Source organism: Sapajus apella, unplaced genomic scaffold (genome assembly GCF_009761245.1).
Source record: "Sapajus apella isolate SASKATOON/1434 unplaced genomic scaffold, GSC_monkey_1.0 scaffold18, whole genome shotgun sequence".
Taxonomy (NCBI): domain Eukaryota; kingdom Metazoa; phylum Chordata; class Mammalia; order Primates; family Cebidae; genus Sapajus; species Sapajus apella.
In genome coordinates, this window is record NW_022436958.1 from 14,668,541 (window position 1) to 14,688,016 (window position 19,476).

Consider the following 19,476-nt stretch of genomic DNA (forward strand, 5'->3'; position numbering starts at 1 on the left):
TTCAAGAACTACAAACCACTGCTCAAGGAAATAAGAGAGGATACAAATGAATAAAAAAACATTCCATGCTCATGGATAGGAAGAATCAATATCATGAAAATAGCCATACTGCCCAAACTAATTTATGGATTCATTGCTATTCCCATCAAGCTGCCAGTGACTTTCTTCGCAGAATTAGAAAAAAAAATACTTTAAATTTCATATGGAATGAAAAAAGAGCCCATATAGCCAAGACAATCCTAATCAAAAAGAACAAAGCTGGAGGCATCACACTACATTGACTTCAAACTATACTACAAGGCTACAGTAACCAAAACAGCAAGATACTGGTACCAAAACAGTATATAGGCCAAGGGGATAGAATAGAGACCTCAGAAATAACACCACACAACTACGACCATCTGATTTTCAACAAGCAATGGGGAAATGATCTCCTATTTAGTAAATGGTGCTGGGAAACTGGCTAGCCACATGCAGAAAACTGAAACTGGACCCCTTCCTTATACCTTATACAAAAATGGATAAAGACTTAAATGTAAAACCCAAAACTGTAATATCTCTAAAAGAAAACCTAGGCAATATCATTTAGGACATAGGCATGGGCAAAGACTTCATGACAAAAATGTCAAAAGCAATTGCAACAAAAGCCAAAATTGACAAATGGGATCTAATTAAACTAAAGAGTTTCTGCACAGCAAAAGAAACTATCTTCAGAGTGAACAAGCAACCTACAGAATGGGAGAAAGTTTTTGCAATCTACACATCTGACAAAGGTCTAATATCCAGAATTTATAAGAAACTTAAAGCTACAAGAAAAAAACAAACAAACAACCTTATTTAAAAAGTGAGCAAAGGATATGAACAGACACTTCTCAAGAGAAAACATTTATGCTGCTAACAAACATATTAAAAAAAAAAAAACTCAACATCACTGATCATCAGAGAACTGCAAATCAAAACCACAATGAGATACCATCTCACATCAGTCAGAAGGGTGATTATTAAAAAGTCAGGAAACAATAGATGGTGGTGAGGCTCTGGAGAAACAGGAACAGTTTTACACTGTTGGTGGGAATGTAAATTAGTTCAACCATTGTGGAAGACAGTATCTAGAACCAGAAATATCATTTGACTCAGCAATTCCATTACTGGGTAGATACCCAAAAGAATAAAAATAATTCTATTATAAACACACATGCACATGTATGTTTACTGCAACACTATTTACAATAGCAAGAACACGGAACCAACCCAAATGCCCATCAATGATAGACTGGATAAAGAAATTGTGGTACATATACACCATGGAATACTATGCACCCATAAAAAGGAATGAGATCACGTCTTTTGCAGGGACATGGATGAAGCTGGGAGCCATCATCTTCAGCAAACTAACACAGGAACAGAAAACCAAACACCACATATTCTCACTCATAAGTGGGAGTTGAACAATGAGAACACATGGACACAGAGAGAGGAACAACACACACTAGGGCCTGTTGGGGGGTGGGGAGTGAGGACAAACAAACAAAAATATGTAATTAAAAAACCAAGAAAGGCGATAACATTAATTAAAAATGAAAATATTACGCAAGATCATGAAACAAATAAAAGGCCATATGGTTTCATTTCTTACCCCTATTTTTAAGGAAACTCATTCCTTATTTTTTATAGTTAAATTATTTGTCTAAATAGTTGAAGCTGGAGATGAGATTTTGAAGTATCTGGATTCCAAACAATTAAGCTTTTTCAAGAAAAAATAAAACACCCTTAGAACTTGATTCCTATGTGCATATATATTTTAAATGAAGATGAGGTTATATTTTCTTTCTTATTTTTCTTTTTTTTTTTTTCTTGAGACAAGGTCTCACCCTATTGCCCAGACCGGAGTACAATGACATAATTGCAGCTCATTGCAGCTTCAAACTCCTGGGCCCAAGCAATCCTCCTGACTCAGCTTCCCAAGTGGCTGGAACTATAGGCACACACTTCCATGCCTTGCTAATATTTTCTTGAGTGTATATCAGCACCCGTCATTGAGGGGTCATTTTGATACATCCTAAGAACAGAATACTATAATGGATCATGAAGGCCATATTTTATTAGCTTGCAACATCCGTAATGGATCATTGGGTATGGTGGTGCACATCTGTCATCCCAGCTACTCAGGAAGCTGAGGTGGGAAGATCGTTTGAGCCTGGAGGTTTAAGAGTGAGTTATGATTGTGCCATTGCACTCTAGCCTGGGAAACAAAGACCCCTGTCTCTAAATAAATCAATAAAATCCTCATAGTGCATTACTACAAGATGACATTTTAGTTCTATTAAATAGACCATGCGATCTATATTCAAGAATCCAATCAATGGAACATAGCAGTAGTTTCTTGGGTTTAGACCATCAGAGCTTACACAGTTTCACACCTAATTTTCTGCTCCAAGGTGCTCAGTTGCACAATGGATAGCATAGTCTTCTGCTCAAGTCAGTCAGATTTTAGGGACACAAAAACAAAGATGTTCTAAGATGACAGTTGTGGAGGTAAAAGTAAAACCAGAGATCGGAATTCCTCTGCCAAGATTTATGGATATAGACAATGTGTTATTTATCCCAAATTCTCCTTACTGAACTTTTCTGAATTCAACACAGTGAGAATTTAAAAGTCATTGTCATTGGATGCCCGAAGCTGAAAGAAGAAAAATGAAAAATTTACATTTTCTATAGTTAAGTTACGATATAAAATAACTAAAACACAATCATGCCTAGCTATGAACCACTGTATTTGAGTTTATGGTTTTTTTCTGTTACTTGCATTTGAAAATAATTTCATTTGTTTTATGGAGCACTATAAATTTCTCCACCCAGAGAAAGTAACTTTTTGTAAAGCCTATTCAAATATGGTGCATAAAGGAAAAAAGGGAACTGTGGCACATTTAAAACACAAAATTTTTTATAATCCTCTCACTAAAAGGTAGAGACTAATTGCATTCCACTTAGATATGTATTGGCCTTGGTGTCTTGTCTCTAAGGGGTAGAATGAGACTGAAGTGATGCTGTGTGATGTCCAAGGGTAGGCTAAATATGATGGAAGAGCATCCACCTGGCCTTCCCTCTCTCTCTGAATGTTTACCCTTAGAATTCAGCCACCATGCTGTGAGGAACTCAGGCCACAGGAAGAGGGCAATTGGAGGTTTGCCAGCCAACAGCCCTGCTTAGTACCCCAGGTGAAGTGTAGCATCAACCACCAGATATATAAGTGAATGAGCCTTCATACAATTCCAGCCCCTAAACTTTGGGCCACCCCTGGTTATGCCACATGGAACACAGAAGAGCTGACTTTGTTGAGTCTTATCCAGATTGAGATACAGGAGCAAAATAAATACTATTATTATTGTTTTAAGCTACTAAGTTCCAGTTTGATTTGTTATGAAGCAATAGATAACTGAACAAGACCTACAATTTATTGAAAACCACCTGTATGTTAGATCTTGTATATAAATAATTAAAATTAAAGTAACGTTTACAGTCCTACCAAAGAGACAATTGACTTCTCAGCAATTAAATAATTTTGTAGAAAATTGGTCTATATGATTTTTTTTGTTGACATATTATCTGACCATAAAAAGCCTCATACATCAAAAATTTGTCACATAGATAATCTGGATTCTCATTATGTTGAAAAATTCTAAAACTAAACTCCAGCTTATTGTTACACAAGCTGTTGTGTTTCTACATCCAGGTCTTTCAGAGGCATGTTAGGGGAAGGTCACATACATGGGGCTACAGCAGAAAGGGGCACTACATGGAAGGGCTAGAAAGCCAGGCTTGGGCAATTGAGGGCCGTTGAAGGTATTGGAGCTGGAACATGCCATAATCAGAAATTTGTTTTCTGAGGCTGATAAAATTTCAAAATCAACTTTTCACAATATAGGAAGACTACCCAATTCTTGAAAAGCTTTTTTCTTTTCCCAGTTGCTTCAATGATAGCCATACACTTCAATAAACTCAATTTTCCTCCATCTGTTCATAAAAATAATTATTCACTGGTCCATCCAAATTCACAACCTTTTTAAAAAAATTCACATTGTCATTTTTACACCAAAAACTTTCAATCATCTATTTCTCCTCCTGAGAGTCCTAAGGATTCGAGGTTGAGTTTCAGAGCCAAATGTTTTTCTCTCTATTGCCTTCTGCTATGGTTTGAATGTGTCCCCAAAGTTCACGTGGTAGAAACTTAATCCCTAATGCAACGGCGTTGGGAGGTGAGGCCTTTAAGAGATGTTTAGGATGTGAGGGCTCTGTCCTCATGAATGAATTAATGCTGTTATTTTTAGAGTGGGTTTCTGTTTGAAAGACTGAGTTTGGCCCCCTTTACCCCCTCCTCTCTCTCTATGTGATAATTCTCATCTTATGATGACACAGCCAGAAGGCCCTCGCCACATATGGCCCCTCAAATCTTGGACTTCTCAGCCTCCAAAACCACGAGTCAAATAAATTTCTGTTCATTGTAAATTACCAACTCTCAGCTATTCTGTTACAGCAGCATAAAATGGACTAAAATATCTCCTTTCTTTAAAAGTTATATAGAGCATCTCTTCTTTCAGAGACTCATTAAATTAGGTTAAACTTTTAATATGTTGTTCCTGCATCACAAATGCTTAATTGTGACATATTTGTATGTTATTTACTTAGTAATTTGAGATTTACTTTAACCTTTCCTTCGTCACCCCACTCACTTTTTTTAACTCCTTTGCCTCAGATTGTTTCATAATTTTCCATTGTATGTTTCTGTTGATCTTCGTATATGATTTTGTAATTAATCTTTTTCTCTTTCTCCTTTAGATTTTTTAAATTATGATAGCTGTGATGATTAATATTAGGTATCAACTTGATTGGATTGAAGGATGCCTAGATAGCTGGTAAAGTATTGTTTCTGGGTGTGTCTGTGGGGGTGTTGCCAGAAAAGACTGACATTTGAGTGGGTGGACTGGGAAAGGAAGACCCACTCTCAATGTGAGTGGGCACCATCAATCAGCTGCAAGTGTGGCTAGAACGAAACAGATGGAAGAAGGTGGGATAACCTTGCTAGCTGAGTCTTCGTCTTTCTCCCATGCTGGATGTTTCCTTCTACTCCTCCTGCCCTTGAACATCAGATTTCAGGTTCTTTAGCCTTTGGACTCTGGGACTTGTACTAGTGGCTTGCCAGGGGCTCTTGGGCCTTCAGCCGCAGACTGAAGGCTGTGCTGTTGGCTTCCCGGCTTTTGAGGATTTTGGACTCTGATTGAGCCACCACCAGCTTCTTTCTTCCCCAGCTTTCAGACAGCCTATCATGGGACTTGGCCTTGTAATCGTGTGAGCAAATTCTCCCTAATAAACTGCCTTTTATATATACATATACCCTATTAGTTCTATCTCCCTGGAGAATCCTGAATATACTTCCTCAACCTCTAAAACCTTTCCTCCTATGGAGATATTCAAGTCCCTTTCTTGCAAGAAAGGTCTCTAATCTCTTTTCCTTATCAAGAAACTTTTAAAAGCTCCAACTTTACAATATTTTATTAAATATTCTAAAATCAATAGCTTTCCAATATACTCCAGGGCTTCACTAAACCATTTTCAATTTCTTCCTGATTTGGCAGCACGACTCTTTTAATGAGCGTCTTAATACATAAGTAATCATTATTCTGTTGGCAGTAGTAATGAGACAGACCTATTACCAGTCTCCAACTTTTTAGGGCCATTCGATTTAGAATTAATATGAATTTACTTTGAGGCTGCTCCTACTTCCACAACGGTAATAGTTAACTAGTCCAATGGAATCCATGCCTTTTTCATATGCCCTAACACTAAAAACTTTAAATGTACATATGGAACATGTGTATATTCATTTAAACATTTATACATTTACTACAGTACTATATAATACATGCATGGTATATTATAACCCAAAAATGATACTTTTTAAAGAATTAGATAAAAATAAATAGAATTTGTTTATAAGTTCTGTATATGTATTATAGATAAGTCTTATCTACCCTATCTTGAAACCTCTGTACTAAACTAGTAGTTTGAAAACTTTGATGCCCATTAAAATCCCCTGAGAAGAATGTTAACACATTTAAGATGCTGAAGACTCACTCAAACTTTTTTTTTTTTTTTTTTGAGACCAAGTTTTGCTCTTGTTGCCCAGGCTAGAGTGCAGTGAGATCTCGGCTCACTGCAACCTCCACTTCCCAGGTTCAACGAATTCTCCTGCCTCAGCTGCCCGAACAGCTGGAACTACAGGCATCTGCCACCACACCCGGCTAACTTTGTATTTTTAGTAGAGATGGGGTTTTGACATGTTGTGCAGGCTGCTCTCAAACTCCTGACCCCAGGTAATCCACCCACCCTCGGCCTCCCAAAGTGCTAAGATTGCAGGCATGAGCCACCACACCTGGCCAAACTTTTTAAATTAGAATCTACTGCTCATGTGTCTTGCCTTCCTTACTCAGGTGACTGCCAGTCTTTGGAAACAGCTGTGCTAGGTCATTAATTACCAAATATCAGTTAGCTAACAGTGCTAGGCTGGCTGAATAAGAAACATATGAAAAGCTTCATAGTGTAAAGTCTTAATTTTAGCTCTTACAGAGTCTAATTTAGTAGGTCACTGAGAGACCTAGGAAGCTGGCTTATTAACAACTCAGCTGATTCTGTGCACCACCAAGTTTAAGAAATATTGAAGATCTGTCAAATTCAAGGTGCAATATTCATAGAATTTCACTTGTATACCAACAGGAGCTTCTTTGCAGAAAAAATAATGATGAAATATTTAATTCCTAGGAGGCTATTTTCAGCCCTGCAACCATAACCATTTCTTTATTATTCATTTTATTTTTCCTTTGCTTTTTTCTTCCTATTTTACCTTGCCAGTGGTATTTCTTACTTTTTCTCTCCCCTTGAAGTTTTTCTTGAAGTCTTGTATAGTGGCCATGAAAATTTACCTTTCAGATGTCTTCTTTGAGGAAACATCACTGACAGATGTCTGTAGCCACTGCCAGGAGAGCCTCTACGTCCATCACCCTGTTTGTGCTGCAGCCTTGCTTCCCTCAGGCAGTGCCCAGCAATGACCAAGCAGAGCTGGAGCACTAAGGTAGGCCCATTCCTGCCAGATGCCTGACTCCTCCAAGAGATGACTTTAGCTCAGGAGCTCTGCATCAGCCTGGCTACACATTTATTGGAAATGTGCTCAGCCTTAGTTCCTTTTTACACAATCCTCTTTCCTTCTCTCCCTTCCTGGGGTCAGGGCTGCATCATGGTCTGAAGGCTCTTCCTGCCTTCTCTTGTACCCTGTCTTTATCCTGCTTAGCCCTTTTCCTCCTGGTGCCCATAAATCTCACACATGTCTAATCCCATCTTGATGATATATTTCATGGAAATGGTGGTGTTGTCAGTTTCATTATATGTTATCCTTCTCTGCTGCTCACATAATGCTAATGCATCTGTGACTAGCTCCCTGACCACATCCTATGAAGTTTGTTTACATATTTTCTTCAAGCTCCACATAATTATTTGTTTTAAAACAACAAAAAAACGGCTGATTCTTCACATTTGAAACACTCTTCATAACTACATATTATCACCGAGTAATACTCTCACTCAAAGCTACACTGCTGGTAACTCTCTAAAGTCCTCAAAATTTTACTTGGAAGATAGTTAGTCTGATCTCCCTTTGCAAACTATCTCAACTACATTCTTTGGCAGAAATCTCCAACTGGGTTGCTAATGTCCCAAGACTTATTAGCACACTGCAGAGATCTCTCAACTTAAAAAAAAAAAATGCTTATTTTAGTCCAGTATATCAAGCAAATAAAGTCTTTAGCCTTGCTGGCTTTCTAAAATCAGAAAAGACTGCTTTCAGCAGCTTGGGTCCTGGTACATTTTCCAAAACAAACCCTCCTTCTCTAGGAGTCTGAAGCTCACATCAAATTCTTTGCTCCCCAGGATTACATTTTAAAAATTGTCTTCCATTCATCCCAATTGACTTGATAATGAGTCTCCATCATCACGGAGTCCGTGAGGTCAAAGTCCCCATCAGGACCTTGGCAGGAATCAGTTGCTGTAGGACCTGGATAACCTGAGCTCCAAGTATTGGGACACTCAGATGCCTCTAGGCTCTCTCCCCCGCCAGGATCCCATGTCCCCAGCACAGCAAACTTTGTATTATTGTGGCACCTTAGTTTGGTCAGGTTTATCAGAGGGGAGCATCTGAATTTAACTGTATAAATTTAACCCAGTTCACCATTCTTAAATGGTAGTTCAGGCACTCCTGGGAGTCCCAAATACCATGTTAGAGAGTCTTCCAAAATACCATGTTAGAGGGTCAAAATTATAATCATAATAGCATTAAGTCATTGCTTTTTCACTCTTATTCTCGAATGACTATACAGTAGAATTTCCCACAGCTTACTGATGCAGGATTTTTCTCAGCCACTTTTCCCACTGGGGACCTCCACAGCTGTTGACGCCAACCCCCGAAGGCCTCAGTCAGCCCCAGGCCTACCACTGGAGGCACCCCACCCACTCAGCCCACCTGTGCTGTAGTTTGTACCTGCGTTTGGCGGTTCCTGAGCTCATGTTCTGACTCCAAGAAGAATCAGGATATGCTGGCAATGGAAGGGTGAAGATGGGCAGAGAAAAATTTTGTGGAGAGAGTCAACAGCTCTCAGCAAAAAGGGAACATGGTGGGGTGGTCCTCCGCCCCTCGCAGTCAGGTGGTTTCTCTCCTGATTCAATCTGGGGCTTTTATGGGCTCTGACTAGGGGAGTGTGTCCTGATTGGTTTGTGAGTATGCAAAGAAAGGCTAAAGCAAAGGCACCACTCAAAGGCGGGCATGACAGTGTGAAGAACCAATTAGGAAAGGGTCAGCATACGGAAAATAGGTGAAGAGTGGTGACCAATCAGAGGAAAGCACACCAAACAGGAAGGCAGGTTCTTACTTCAGTCTGAGGATTTACCTGGGACTGTCTTCAGCTTGAAGGTCGTATTTCACTGGGACCCTCCCCCTATCTGCCTAGGAATTTGCCTGCCTCTTGCTGCTATCACTGTCTACCATAGGATACTGCCATTGCTCTGATGGCTAATGGACCCTGGGTCTGTGTCTTCTTACTTTTTCTAAAATTCTCACTTTTCTAAAATTTTCAAAAAGTAGTAGGCTTAGGCTATAATTTTGTGTATTTTCAAATATCAACCTACTTTCTCCTCTTTAGTGCTCTTGCTAGCTGTCTTTTGTTATAGCAGGTAGACTCTCTACCTGCTACATTTTACTTTATATCCAGTATGTCATTATATTTGAAATTCTAAAGTGTTTCCTGAGCCCTGTGCATGTATCCTTTGAATCTAAAATAAAAGTTGAAACTATAAATGAAAATGTTCCTTGCCCATATGTGGAAACATAATAACAAATACATATACTTCATAGTTGTTTTGCAATATCTTAAAATATTTTCTAAAAAAGTTCTTAAAATTTTAAACTCTATTGAAAATTATTGTTTCACAATTCAATAATATTTTATTCAAAATAATATTTTGTAGTATATTTTTCTTATATTTAAGAAAAATCACTGGCCTAAGAAGGGGAAATTAAAAGATGAACTTGCTCAAGCAATAGCTGCATTGTCCATGACTGAAGATGCTGAAAGCAATGAAACTGATACTGAAGCAACATATGGAGGGGAGGAATGCTCTCCAAAGACACTGGGGGGAACGAATCAGGAAATAAAAACATGGTGAAAGCTATCTTTTTCTCAGCTTTGTAGATTTTCATAATTTACCTCTTCATGTCTTTTTTTTTTTTTTTTTTGGGGGGGGACAGAGTTTCACTCTTATTTCCCGGGCTGGAGTGCAGTGGCGATCTCGGTTCACTATAACCTCCACCTCCTGGGTTCAAGCAATTCTTCTCCCTGGTAGCTGGGATTACAGGCACCCACCACCATGCCCAGCTAATTTCTGTATTTTTGGTCGAGACGGGGTTTTGCCATGTTGGCCAGGCTGGTCTTGAACTCCTGCCCTCAGGTGATCCGCCTGCCTTGGCCTCCCAAAGTGCTGGGATTACAGGCGTGAGCCACCGTGCCTGGCTTACCTCTTCATGTCTTATGCAACAATTCTTTTTCAAATGGCATTATGGTGTCAGTGAAGATGCAGGCTTATTATCTAATCACACATTTAGAATTTAAAGAAAAGCAATTGCATACTGTGAATGCTAAAACCCAGGATGAATATATTTGTAAAACATCATAAAGATGAATTCTTAGAAAGATAAATGTCTGGAGCAGTGGTTCTCAAATTTGTGGAATTACAAACACTTGGAGGCCTCCTTGAAATTCAGATTGCTGGGCCTTATCCCCAAGAGTTTTGATGAAATAGGTTTGAGGCGAACTTGAGAATTTGCCTTAGAAAGTTCCCAGGTGATAATGAAGCTGCTGGTCTGAGAATCACACTTTGAGAATCACCAGGCTAGAGCAATTATACTCAAATTTCAATGTGCAAAAGAACCCTTGGGAGCTTCTTTTAATTTCCCAGAGAATTGGAATGAATAGGTCTGAGTAGATCTGGGAAGGCTATGAATTTTTTAAGTTCCGCAGGTGATTCTCAAGAAACAACAAACTTTGCTTTAGTAAAATGTTTTTTTAAAAAAATCTCCCCAGGTGATTTAAACATTCAGTCATGGCTAAGAATCAGTGCTTTGGTGTCATTTCTGTTCTTTAAGTGATTTGGCGTTAGTTTTAAGCACTGAAAATTTTTGCTATCCTGTATTCTCTTTGCATCCTGAGCAGGTGGTGTGAGTCCCACTGCAGAGCACAGCCCTATTGTGCTATCCGCCCAATGCTCTGCTACCACCACCTCCCCAATTGCACTATCCACCTCACCTTATTATTGGTTTTCAGGCATCTGATCCATGCAAAACTGTTGACTTCCATGCACCTTATCCATGCTAAGCCATTAAGTTCCATTCATTGATTTTTTTTTTTTTTTTTTTTTGGTAGGATGTGGAACTTGGGAGTTATTAACCACTCTTTTGCCTACTTTGTGAACTAAACAGGCAGAGGAAGCCAAAGGATCAAAAGATAAATAGATGCGCCCAGGAGAAAAATAATGAGTATTGGAATCCCTGGATACAGCTGTTACTGACACGCAGGTATAATTTAACCTTCATTTCTGTAAGAAGTCTCATATCCTTTTAAAAAAAACTCACATAATCCATGTTTTATATTTTTGTTTTTGCTTATGCTCACTTGAACAAAACTAAGAAACTTGCCTAAGTTTACACAGAAAGGTGGGGTCGAGACAGAATTGAAAATGTCTCATTAATATTTCTCTTTTACATTTCACAGCCTGTATGAATTTGATTTACCTAAAACACCCAATGGCAAAATAATGACTCCTCTGGTCTACATTGTAAGGTGGCTGTGCACAGAACTCCTAAACCAAATCTTGTAAGAACGAATTGGAATTTCCAGTGATTATTTAGCCACTGCTAATCTATTGAATTAAACAATATGTTTGGACTTGGCAGACATACGTCTCTGGAATCTGTCCTTCATGATTTCCAACCCTGCTCAGGAAAGGTCAAGTGTGCTGATGGCTTGTACTCTTTCTCAGCCAAGCATGAAAATCTTACTGGAGGAAGAGTCCCTGACCTACTGCGTAGTGTTCCAAATTGTACTATTAATGGCTGTGGAATCCACAAGTTGGCCACAATCTTTCCTGAAGCACCACCCAGGCACATGCCTTGACTTGTATGGCACTTGAACAATGATATTGCACTTTAAAGAGTATGAGGAGGGTTTTGAAAATTCTGGTCTTGTGCCAAGTTTTCCCATTTCATGTAAAAGGAACTTCATGTAAAAGGAACTTTTTTTCCACCTGTCTGCATAAAAGGGTGCAAGAAGCATGAGAAAAGACAAGAGAAATTCTTCTTGCTTATATTTTATTTCTATCTTGAAATATGACCTACTATTTGAAAGGTTAGAAGGACCCCATCAAAATTCTCAATTGTCAGAGCTCCCTGTCTTCTGAAAGTTGGACTTTTGCTATAAAAGAGAGGTCTATAAAAATGAATGAATCTGTAAAGATACTAGTCTTTTTTGTTAATTTATGTTTCCACACAAAATTTTAAAAGTACTTAGATAATGTGGTTGTAATAAAACCCTATACAGAGAAATTTAAAAATGAATAGGAAGCACAGATTCCCACAATCATGTGCCCAATGCACAGAAAGAACAACTGTGATTTTATTTTTCCTCTAGGATAAAAACTTTACTGGGGGTAACTTAAAATATTGGGTGGTATGTGTGGGTTGGAGGTTGGAGGTTGAGATTACTAGATGTGGCCCAGGCACATGGCTCACACCTGTAATCTCAACACTGAGAGGTCAAGGCAAGCAGATTACCTGAGGTCAAGAGTTCAAGACCACCCTGGTCAATGTGGAGAAACCCCATCTTTACTAAAAATACAAAAATTAGCCAGGTGTGGTGGCGGTTACCTGTAATCCCAGCTATTCAGGAGGTTGAGGCAGGAGAATTGCTTGAACCTGGGAGGCGGAGGTTGCAGTGAGCTGAGACTGGGCCTCAAAGAAAAAAAAAAAAGATTACTAGATGTATTCTTTAAAAAAAAAATGAAAGAAAGAAAAGAAAGAATTCTGGATTATTTGAGCCAAGGATGATATTGTGAGATTAACCCTAGAAGGAAGATTTCCCCTTTTGTAGAAGGGAAAACTTAAGACAACTTTGTTAGTAAAGGGCATGGCTTATAAACAGTCTTTATAAATAAGAAAAGAAGTTATCTACAAAAAATGAAAGTACTCTGATTTAACAGGTTTTGTTTAATTAGCTTCTTCTGTTTTAATTCCCTTTCGATGCAAAAAATAACTGGCTGTTCATGTAGCATCACGTTGATGACCACAACCATCCCTCAAGGATGTTGCTGCTATTGTCTCAGTTTGTATTAACATCCCAGTTTGTAATTTGTTATTTGTATAAAAAATTAACTACAAGCTTGGAGCCTTATAACACTAAGCATTTATTATCTCACAGTTCTTGAGGATTAGGAAAACTGGGCACAGCTTAGCTGGGTACCTTAGGCTCACGTTCTAGGTTATTAGCAGGCCTCAGGAATTCTGCTTCCACACACAGACACATGGCTGTTGGCAGATCTCAGGTCTTCACTGGCTATTGGCTGGAGATATCGGTTTCTTGCCAAGTGTGTCTCACAATGGGGTTGCTCCCAACATAGTGAATTGCTCCCCACAGGGCAAGGAATTTAAGAAACAGAACAAATAATGGGTCCTCAAAAAGGAAGCGAATATCCTTGTATACCCTAATCGCAGAAGTGACTTCCTATCATGTCTGTTCTATCCTATTCATTAGAAAAGTCACTTAGCCCAGCCCACACTCAAGAGGAGGGAATTACACAAGTGTGTGAGCACCAGGAGGTCGTGGTCATTGTGGTTATTTTAGAAAATTCCTACCCCAGAGTTTTCATCATTCTAAGAATGGAGGAAACTGGGTCTTAGAAAAGATAAATAATTTGCCCAAGATCATTTGGCTGTTCCATGGTAAAATGGGAATTCATTTCCAGGCTTTTGAAGTCCAGAGATCAAGTTCTTAATCAATATGCAGTAGAAAAAATATATACATTGTAAGAAATTGACCGCTTTTTTGCTGAATCCTTTTGACGACCATTTGCCCACCAATAGGCAAAAGTTTAAGACCAAATAATGGCACTAATTTAGATTTATCAAATGCATTATGTGCAGGAATACAGGCTAGAATTTCAGTTAATTTTTAAATACCTTTTCATATCTAACACTTTTCTCAAGTTTATCACTCTTTCACATTTGTATATGAGTCAATAAAATTAAAAATGACTGAAAAATATTTTTGTTGTTGTTTTATGAACCATGTTTCTCAGAAGTATTTATCTGGTTTAGAGTTAAGGTTTAAGAAAAAAATCATAATTTTGCAGAGCAGCTTTATTGGAAAATGATTACAAACACTCACCCCCAACCTTGACATTGCACTAGAATTGGAGAACTGAAGTTTCTTCTTTCTATATCAAAAAGAAAGCAGATGTGATACTTGTAAGTCCATGGAACCATAGTCAGTTATTCCCTGCAGAGTCCCGATAGCCTGTTATTTCTTACTTAGGTTGAAATGTTTACAAGAGTTGAATGATAAATGACTCCAGAGAGGAAGTAAAGAAAGGATTATGACTAAGGTGTTTGTAGGTGCAAGTTTTAACACAATACAGGAATTAGAACAATGTAGAAGCAACAGGAGAAAAGGAGAGGCTTTCTGACAACTGCGTTATCAGTTCTATCACCCCTCTGTGCAAACCATATGGCCTGTGTCTCAGTCAGCACACAGGATTATCCAACTGTCACCTCTCTCCTGACTGGATATTGTGTCATATTTGAACATTAGGGTTTTCATTTTTAGGTATTACTCCTGTGAAGAAAACTTTGGTATAACCTATGCCCCTAAAATACTCACCTCCATTTCTTTAACACCTAACACATGGCCAGCTCTTAATCAACTTTTAAGAACTGACCAGCATTTTTATGAACACATGGTTAGTTTGAGCTTTAGATTTTCAACCTTACATTGATTGGGACCAGCTGCTAAGGTAAGTGAGATAATTCTGAGAGACGGGTTGCTTGTTCACAACACATTTAATTCAGCAAAAGAAGAAAAGGGTATAAATTTTTCAAGACCGTTATTCCGTATGGGATTTCCAGATCTCCCAGCATCTGAACTTTGAAGATTATTTTTTAAATCAAACTTTTTCTTTTCACTTATCCATGAGGCTGTCTGAAAATCTGATTTGCCCTGGAGAATAGTCTCATCATGGAAGCTAGATAAAAATAGTTCATAATTGTGAATCTTGTGATCTATATAGTAGCCCTCGTGAGCCATTAAAAAATGGAGGAAAAATGTATTTATCTTTAGAGACTAGCATTAATATTAGCAAACAGTTTGATGTAATTGTGCCTCTTGTTATCCACATTTCTGTATTTCTAATAAATTGCTGTATCAAATCCACTAAGTGTTATTACTTGGAAAAATGTGTCATTTATACTCAGTAAACTTCTGAGTAACCATTTGTCATTGTTCTATGTAAAAATAAAAAATGACATTTTCTGTGGATTTCATAGCAACTCATTACCATGTAAAAAAATTAACACAAAAAATTGAATATTTCCATTGACTATAAACATTCTAGTATAAGTAGATGTGTCTTCATATAATTATTTTATTTTAAATTAAAGGGTAAAAACTACATTGAATTTGATATAATTATATTGGACCCAGCATTACCAGAGATTGGGACCAGAGTTTGTCTCTTTTTCTCAATCCATATTTATTCTATTTTTGTTTTGTTTGTTTTGAGCTGTTTTGGAGGAAAGCAAATTTAGATCACTGAGATTCAAACTGGCAGGAAAGAAATGAGGGAAGGGGATTGTGTGATACAATGGGAAGGTAGAGGTCACTTTTGTTTAACCTTGGCCATGCCTCTACTTATGTATGTAAGTTCATTGTTCACAAAGTGTGAAGACATTCCCATTCAGCAATGCATGCCCCTTGAGTTACTTTGTTTTTAATCATTCAGTCTTACACTGTTCACCATGAGGGAGAATAACTAACATTTATTGAGTGCTGGCTGAGTGCTTGACACATTACCTGATTTAATCTTCACCACTGCAATCCCAGAAGGTAGGCAGTAGTATCATTCCCATTTTCAAAGGAGAAAAGTGAGGCTTCAGCATCAAGTAACTTGCCCAACTTCACAGAAGTAGCATATGACTCAGCTAGAATTAACACCCAGGTCTCCCTAACTTTATACCAGTACTCCATGTTGTTGCTCACATAATGGAGCACAGTGAATGTTACTTGTTCAAAGGGGAAACAAACTGTGATCTTAGGTTGATTAGCAATACGCATTATTCAAACCACTAATTCTAATATACCTAATCATACAATGCAAAAGAGGTAATATCCAGCTGAATTAGTCAGTAAGATAATATTCCACCTACAATATTGCTTAAATATTCTTTGAGTGAAATAAACTAGAAAAAAAAACTTCCTCTTTTTTACCTTTTAATTTTACATACAAATGTATACAAGATTATTTGAGATTTCAACGTACATAGTAAGGCGATTTTTACTGTGTGGTAAGATTTCCCAATTAAATATTCTAACAAAATGTCGTTATCTATCATTAAAAAATTCTAGCATCACCTCTTCTATCAAATTTAAGAAAAATATACCATACTTAAAGTCTTTCTAAGTTTTAATGTTTTCTTACTTTGGAGGTGAACTAGAACAGGTAACATATCCATAGCTATGAATACTTTTTGTTTTATTTTGTCTTAGCATTCAATCCACTGGCCTGATAATTGAGCCATAAATAAAACTAGAAACTTTGCCTTATGGCTTCAGTTACTGTTGAAAGTGCAACAGTACTTTCTATTTTACGAAATGTGTCACATGGTTAACACATGCAGCCAAACTGCTATGACTTAGCACTGCAACATGGCATGCTCCTCTCATTCATTAAACTGATTTCACACGTTTCAAAAGAGAAAAAAAGAATGTAGATGATAAAGACAAATGCTCTCTTTCTAGATGTAGAGTTTTTTTTAACCCTCTGTTGTTTCCAGCCAAGATTCAGATTCTTGGCTCTGGAGTCCAGGCTGCCCTCACATTAACTTGTTTCAGAACATGTGCTCCACATTTGTTTCCTAGGATGCAAATGGCCTGGGCATGTGCTGACTAAAACTCTTAACACCAAAGGGGTTTAGTGAGATTCATGCAGTTTGGCAAGCATTTGCTATGAAATTTGGGTAAGCTCATAAAATAATCCTTTTTTACTCTTCTTAACTTCTTCCCTTTGGAGAGCTTTTCAGATTACTTCCTGCCAACTTTATTAAGACACTGAATCAGCCTTCACACCAGAATGTATATATGCATGAAAGTAATTGAGCTCAGATAGTACTTTTTGATTGATCTAAGAGTAAATACTCACATCTATTTTAGTACAATAATCGATGATTAATTCCTTCCTATAGAAGGAATTCTGAAGCCAGGGAGCATAGCCACATGTACAGTCAAAATAGGTGAGTGAAAGCTTTTCTTTCAGAAATACTGAGTAAAACTTGCAGGGGAGAATCCATAATATTTATTTTCTGATATCCAAGATACTACTTTCCAAAGTGCTTTCACTCAATATTGGCAGGCTTATTTGAGAAATCCAGAGAGAAATGAAAAAAAAAAAAAATAGCAATCATTTCATTTTCCGTAAAGATCAGTTGCCAAAAATTATTTTTTCTGAGGTTGCTCAGTGGGACACAAGAGTAAAATAATGCTTATAGGGCTCGAATATTAGAATTTGAGGGACTTTCAGCCAAAATCACATTAAAATAAAAAAAGGCTTGGAACACACATTCCAACTGTAAAGAAAAAGCCAAACTGCTGAACTCTGCCTTGATATTAAATAAAGCTCTGAGAATGAAAAAGAGATTGTCTCTTTCTTATGTTTTTAAGTGACATATTTTATTGTGCATGTGTCTTCTTTAGAATTTGAGCTGCCCCTGCTTTTATGTTTTTGGTGTTTTGCAAATATTTGTACACATTTAAATTTGCTTTTGGTTCTCATTTGTTTACATAAGCTGATGTAAACATATGTACATATGTATCATAAATACTACATATACATTATGAGCACCATTCAATATAAATGAATCCATGAGAAACAGTCCCATTGCTACTTTTTACCAGTGAATGAAAACATTGTTTCAATGAATGCTTTTGGAATAGGTGAGCACTTTCAGATTGTGCTTTTTCACTCATTCATAAATTTTTTCAATAAATGATTTTATTACCATGTGTCAACGCTAATGAAAACTAGAAAACTCACTGGTGTTTACCCTGTGGACTCTCAGTTAATGGTGAATTTGTTGATGATAACAAGAAAAATAGTCATTATAATTTAAATCTTGATGTATAAAAAGTCAACAGCACTATTAGATATAGTCTCATTTTTTAAAATGTTTTTTAAAGAGCTAAGTAAAAGAGAAGAAATTGCCTTGCAATAGATTTTACCATAGATCTAAATAAAATGATAGCAGAATCAGACTCACCCATGATATCTTCACATCTCTCTTCCTGTACTGCTTTTGGGTTCTATTTTACCTGCGCATCCAGCTGGATCTGCCTCTCTCTCGGTGTCCTCTGTGTATCAAAAGTCATCAAAATTTAATAGAAAACAGATGACTCTTGCCCTGGTCTTTCACAGGACAGTCACGTGAACACCAGCACTCCAGAAGGATAAAATCACACCTTTTCTGAGCACATGGACTCAGGCCTGGGCAGAGGCCCAGGACCCAGAGCCAGTGAGGGATAGGCCAGCAGGAAGAGGAGGCTGGGGAGAGAAAGCTAGGACAATAAAGACCACTTCAAGGGCAACTGGGAGCAGGAAATGGACATGCCCTAAGGCAGCGGGCCCCAGCGTTTTTGGCACCTGGGACCAGTTTCGTGAAAGACAATTTTTCCACGGAGGCAGGGGAATGGTTTCGGGATGAAACTGTTCTACCTGGATCATCAGGCATTAGATTCTCTTAAGGAGCACGCAACTAGATCCCTTGCATGCGCAGTTCACCCTAGGCTTTGTGCTTCTGTAAGAATCTGATACTGCCACCTATCTGACCAGTGTGGGTCCACGGCCCGGGGGTTGGAGACCCCTGCCTTCAGGGATATTTCTTTCACTATGGATGAATTCCTCACCTTCCAACATCAGTCACATCAGCTTCTCTCTTCTTAGCACCCTTGAACAAGTCACAATTATAGAGTGCACAGGCAGAAAAATACCACCAAACAGGAGCACGAGTTACAGTTCTGAACTATTCTGAGTAATCAGAAAGTTACCTAAATATTATTTTTTTTTAAATTAAGATCAATTTAGCACTGAAATTCTTGACAGATTAAGAAAAAAACTGTAACTTTGAAAATATCATGACTTTAGATATTAACTTGGATTATTTGTCATGTATTTAATTAATTACTTAGTTTAAATGTAGCAGGTCAAATTGTATATTTAGAAATTCATTAGCTAAGACTACACTTTCAGGGATCATTTCTATAGTTTGTTACTAGAGAAGTTTCTCTGAATGTGTAGAGCACCAAAAGCAAAAACTGGACCCCTTCCTGACACCTTACACTAAAATTAATTCCAGATGGATTAAGGATTTAAACATAAGACCTAATACCATAAAAACCCTAGAAGAAAACCTAGGCAAAACCATTCAGGACATAGGCATAGGCAAGGACTTCATGACTAAAACACCAAAAGCAATGGCAACAAAAGCCAAAATAGACAAATGGGACCTAATTAAACTCCAGAGTTTCTGTACAGCAAAAAAAAAAAAAAAAAAAAAAATCATTAGAG

General features: G+C 37.7%; 1 pseudogene; it reads left to right on the forward strand.

Moving 5' to 3' along the window:
- Window positions 1–19,142: 19,142 nt before the first annotated feature.
- On the forward strand, window positions 19,143–19,239 carry LOC116557165 (annotated as a pseudogene).
- Window positions 19,240–19,476: the final 237 nt, after the last annotated feature.